This window comes from Sapajus apella, unplaced genomic scaffold, assembly GCF_009761245.1.
Source record: "Sapajus apella isolate SASKATOON/1434 unplaced genomic scaffold, GSC_monkey_1.0 scaffold27, whole genome shotgun sequence".
Lineage (NCBI taxonomy): Eukaryota > Metazoa > Chordata > Mammalia > Primates > Cebidae > Sapajus > Sapajus apella.
The window spans coordinates 14,330,538-14,336,491 of record NW_022436967.1 but is presented as its reverse complement, the minus strand read 5'-3'; positions in this window follow the sequence as shown (position 1 = coordinate 14,336,491).

Genomic DNA, 5,954 nt, shown 5'->3' with positions numbered 1-5,954 from the left:
CCTTAAATAACATCAATTTCAAGGGCAGTGGTTCATTTCTAAATGTTAAATTTATTTTTGCCAATTCTCTTAACTTTATTGAGCTAGGCAATGCGGTTTCTATCTCACTGCTCAAGAATATTTTTACTTCAATATTAAACATCATTATATGTCCAAATCAATGATTACGTACACTAAATAAAACGTAGTTTCTAAGCTCTTTTATGTGCACGATTTCATTTAATTAACGTCAGCTTTAGTAATAGGTAATACAATGACATTTTCTAGATGGGCAAGGGCCTCTCCCAGAGTCACAGAGCTGGAAGCACTAAAGCATCTCATTGGAATCAGGGCTCTGAACAAGCTCTTCTGTTTCTGGTGCAATGAATATGCTATCATGCCAGTAGTTTTCTCAGTTACTACTTTCCATAACAATTTATCTTTTACTGAAGTCCTAGATGTTTATAATGGAGCTCTGTCTTTTAATTCTCACATTTAAAAAAATTCTCAAAGATTCACATTGCTAGTCATAAGCCTAACATTCCTAATGATATTCGTCACTGACCCTGGAAATTAGATGGAGTTCTCCCATCTGACAAGAAAAGTCAAAGACATGACACATGAACATGTCCTTTGCTTGTGTGCTATGAGAGCAATTTTTAGTGAGTCTTTCATTTATAAAATACTATATTAGGATGGTCTTTTAAAATTCCTATCCAATGATAGTAAAGCATTAGTGGAGAGCCTGTTCTGTGCAAGAAACATGATAGGTACTTCATGTAATTATTTTATCTTCATAATAACTTGGTAATTTAGGTATTGCTATTTTACCTATAAAGAAATAAAGACTGAGACTTTAAAAGATATACAATTTGCCAAAAAGGGTTGTTCAGTACCTAGAGTTAGCCACACTCGAGGTTAGGTGCACATTTCTCCAGATTATCAAGTCTCTCCACAAATCTGACACCAACTGTAAGTTCATCAGTTTCCCAAAACCACCCTCAGTTTTGATCATTTGCTAAAACATCTCATAGAAATCACTTAAACCAATTATATTTACAGTCATGTTTATTGCAAGCATAGGTTACTCCGTAGGAGAGATGCACAGGACAGAATCTGAGACTGGCTTGGTTTTAAATGTGAAGCTTCTCTGTTTCAAGGTTATGTTATTCTCTTAGCATGGAGTACTGCTGACTCAGGAAGACCACCTGAGCGTTAGTATCTGGAAGTTTATTGAGGTTTCATTACATAGATATCATTGATTAAATCATTGTCCAGGTGGTTTAGCTCAATCTCCAGCCTCCCTCCTCTCTGCACAGATTGAACTGACATTAGCTGGCTCAAAGCCCATCCTTTAATTACACAGTTGGTTTTTCTGATGTGGCCAACCCTCATCCTGAGTCATCTCATTAGCATAAACTATTTAGGAAAACACCATGAGTCATTTCTTTAGCATAGACTATAAGGTATGTATGTCTCAGTGACCCACCATGAAAGACAATTTTATCACTTGGAAATGCCAAGGGTTTAGAGGTTACCTCTGAGGAACTGAGCACAAAGCCAGTCAAATTATTTATTACACAGGTGTATCAGTCCATTTTTATACTGCTATGAGGAAATATCTTAGATTGAATTCATTAAGTCTCTTTCTTTATAAATTACCCAAAGTTCCACATGCAGGGGGAGGCCTCACAATCATTGCGGAAGGTGAAGGAAGAGTAAAGCCATGCCTTGCATGGTAGCAGGCAAGAAAACATGTGCAGGGGACCTGCCCTTTATAAAACCATCAGATCTTGTGAGGTTTATTCACTGAGAACAGCATGGAAAAAACTCACCCCTATGATTTAGTTACCTCCCATGACATGTGGGAATTATGGGAGCTACAATTCAAGATGAGATTTGGGTGGGGACACAGCCAAACCATATCAACAGGTAATAAACATCAAAATCAGAATCTGATCAAAAGCTTATTGAGATCCAGCTATTATTATGTGCATTTTCTACTTATTTGCTTAGCACAGTACTTAACAAATAATAAGTGTCCAATGAATCATAATTAAATGAATAAACCTAGAACTTTTTAATTCTGCACAGATAGAGTAAAATTTTATGGTAATGGTTGATACATCTAAGGACTAGGTAATTTTGTTATTTTATGAGTGAATTAAGCTCTCAGGGTCATGTGCTAAGTATAAAACGTTCTAAACCAGCTTTTGTTCTGAAAACAGCTTGATATTGTCATACAGAATTACCAGGAAGTAAAGGAGGAGTTTGGGGTATAGAGGAAGAATAACCACTTTTTTGCCTTCAACAAATGTTCTTAGTTCAAGAGAAAAAGAAACAGAAGTTTATTAACATGTATTTTTCATATATACATGGCAGATATCTAGAGAATGAAAAGTTCTCAAAAAAGTGGCTTCAAATATTAGTTTGCATAACAACTTCAACAAAGAATAGTAAATTTTTAGAGAAGTAAAGACAAAGGAAAAGGACTTTAGATCTTTACAAGCAGCAACTTGGAGGAAGGCAAATAAATGGCAGATAAAATCTAGTGATTATAGTAAAGCTTGTTAATGCCAATTCTACTGGCACCATGTCCTCACCAGTGAATGTATAAAGCTCTTTTCAGTGGTTAACCTTTGCTCTCCCTGGGGTGTGTGTGTGTGTGTGTGTGTGTGTGTGTGTGTGTGTGTGTGAGAAACAAAACAACTTTTATCTTTATAAATCTGTACTTTGCTTTCAGAGCTTCCCAGCATTTGCTGCTGCTTAATTATCTTCAGCTCAACAACCCTTCATATTTTGGGGTAGCATAGTAGTCTGGTCTCCCAGAGGGATATAACACTTGCAACTTAGGTGATTACAGATGAGACTTAATATAAATTGGTTTGAAGCTATTCCTTGATGTAGGAATATCATTTTTCAGGACACATTATTTTTCTGAGAAATGTTTGAGTATAATAAGTTGAGATTTTCTTTCAAATACTGTATAAATTCCACCATGTGTTTCAAAAGGTTTGTTCAACAAAGTATGATAAAAGCGGCTTTACAAATACATTATGAGTCTGAGTGCAGTGGTTTGTCCCTGTAATCCCAGCACTTTGGGAGGCCAAGGCGGGCATATCATGAGGTCAGGAGTTTGAGACCAGCCTGGCCAACATGGCGAAACTCCATCTTTACTAAAAATACCAAAATTAGCCTGGTGTGATAGCACATGCCCATAATCCCAGCTACTTGGGAGGCTGAGGCAGGAGAATTGTTTGAACCCATGAGTCGGAGTTTGAAGTGAACCAAGATCATGCCACTGCACTCCAGCCTGGGCAACAGAGCAAGACTCCATCTGGAAAAAAAAAAAGAAAAACATTATGAAAGGCAAAGTAATACTCTGCCAATCTGTGTGTGTGTGTGTGTCTGTGCACACACAATGTACAATGGGGAAATATAGATGAGAAGATAATTTTAGGCAAGGGAAGTCAGCATTTTTTTAAATACCAATTTTAAATATACCTTAAAGATCTCTGTATTTTGCTTAAAATGAGGGTCTGATCAAAGTTAATCATAAATCTCTATTAAGTTTAGTCAAAAGCAGATCATGAGGAAGCATGTTTTCCTTTTATCCTTTTTCTGCTAAGTCTACTGTTCTTTTAATTTCTCTGAATATTACACCATCAAAATGCAATTAAAGGAAACAGCCTACCCCATAATTCAAAATGGATGGCTTATTTTTAAAGTAATCTCTGTCAGAGGAGAGAGAAGAGATGTTATTTTAGTGTTATATATTCCTGGAATTTTTTGTTTCTGACTATATAAGCACTAATATGGACAGTTAAAGAGACAATTATCTCTTTGGGTATATTCCCAGACTTCTGAAAGCTATAGGTTTTTTTCTTATTGAAATTGTTTTATGTATGCCTTTGTGTTTTAGAGTATATCTAAATGTAAAGCTATACTACTGCTACTTGTTTTGGCCTACAGTGAAGAATCGAAGTTTGAAATATTACAGTCACTATGCCATATCCCTGATACGGGTCACAAAGTTGTACATTAAACTATTTGTGCCTTTACAGGCAGAAAATGTAGTAATAGGATATTATTAGATGGGAGTGAATTTATAATGCCAAAAAAAATCTTAATCATCTAAAATCTCATGTAAAAGGCAGATTTCAAAAGACCATATTCATATGTACAACAACAGTAGCTTTTGGGGCCCTAAAAATGCAATTATAAGACATATAACATGGCAAATTCTCATCATTTTAACCAAGATGAATCCATATTCCTTTAATGGTCAGTTTATAAATCTGAGAACAGAGAGGCTTTGTGTATACGTATTCTGGTCAATCCAGAACCCAGTTTTCTTTCATCATTTTGTTGAAATGCAGGAGCCTAAAAAAGGATATGTGACTTTCTTAGGGGAGATTTAAGGAGGGTAAAGGGGTGGGAGACAAAAAATTAAAATTACTAAGGCCTTTCTGAGTTTAGAAGGAAGTGAGAAACTGCTTCAGGCATTAAATTTAGTCATTCAGTAGGTCTTCCTTTTTCTTTCACGTTAACTGTTATCAGAGCTTAATGTCCACATCCGTAAGCAGATGATCTCTGGGTGTGTTTCTCTTTCAATCAGTTTAGCCCTGGCCTTCTAAAATGGCCTCCTACTTGATGTCTTTCAATACCTTCCACTTTCCCACTGTAATGGCTTTATAACTAGGCCCATATTAAAAAACTTTTAGTGTCATTTCATTCTATAAGAAATTGCTCTTAGAAAAGCCCATGTCTCTCAATGTGGAATTTATTAAATAATAAGCAAAAAATACCTCGTTGTAAAATATTATTTTATAATTCCCCAAATTATTAATTTATGTAATGTTTCAAATGACTGCTACCACAGTCATAATCAGGTACTTACTGCATTGTGTTAGACATTTCAGGGTACTTAGAAAGATTGTTTCCTGACAATTAGAAGTTTGCTAGGTTTATTTTGCTAATATCTATTGGTCTTCACTCTAAATGCAAATATGTAAAGGTAAATTCTTACTGGGATGGATATGTAATTTAGTGTAGGCAAAATCTTGGACAAATTTTGGAGGGAGGTGTGTTTTGGCAACTGGGAATATGGAACTGGTAGAATTGTTTAATAGTTACAATTAAGAGGCATCACTGTGGTCCAAACATGCTTATCAGAGTTTAGCTCATCTTTGTTTACTTTGATTTTCACAAGAGGTAAAAGATTTTTATCTCAATCTTATTATAAGTATGTGTAGTGTCCATTACATTTATTGGAATCCCTTGAAAGTGAATGGAGCAATTTTGCTTCTATACAGTTGAATATATATATCAAAATGCATACAGCAGAGTGCTACAGTGACTAATGGCATAACATAAATGTATGTGGCAAAGAGAAAGAAAACAGCTTGATATGTTTTACTGCAACATTGAAGGTATATTTTATATAGAACATTCAGAGTAGTGTAGAATAGTATTGCCAAAATCCATGCAAACAAAAACAAAAGCAATAAATCATGTTTACAAAATGACAAAAGAGAATGACAGTTTAGAGTTTGCTGTTATTATTGCAGTTTTTAACTATCATCTTACCAGTAGGAGTAATGAGAGGGATGAATATTGCTATTGAGACAAGATACAATTTTTGTTGTGTTAAATGGATATTCTACATGTTCATCAGACCATATTAAGTCTGTTCCCTGGTGTTTCTGCTGTAGTGCTTTTTTTCCCCCATTATTTTTCTGTTGCTAAGAAAACACATTCCGTAACTAAGGTCTTTTTATGACCACTGGCTGTCAGTGCCGATTATAATTTAAATAGCACAGGCAAAGAAAATTTAAATTTGAACCAGCAAATAGCTGTCATCAACACATTACTAAAACAAAGTCATTTGGAGGACCCAATGAAGTATATTAGCATTCAGACTCTGCAGGCTAAGAATGAAAGTAGGCTGAATTTAAAATAACATTGTTTTTTAA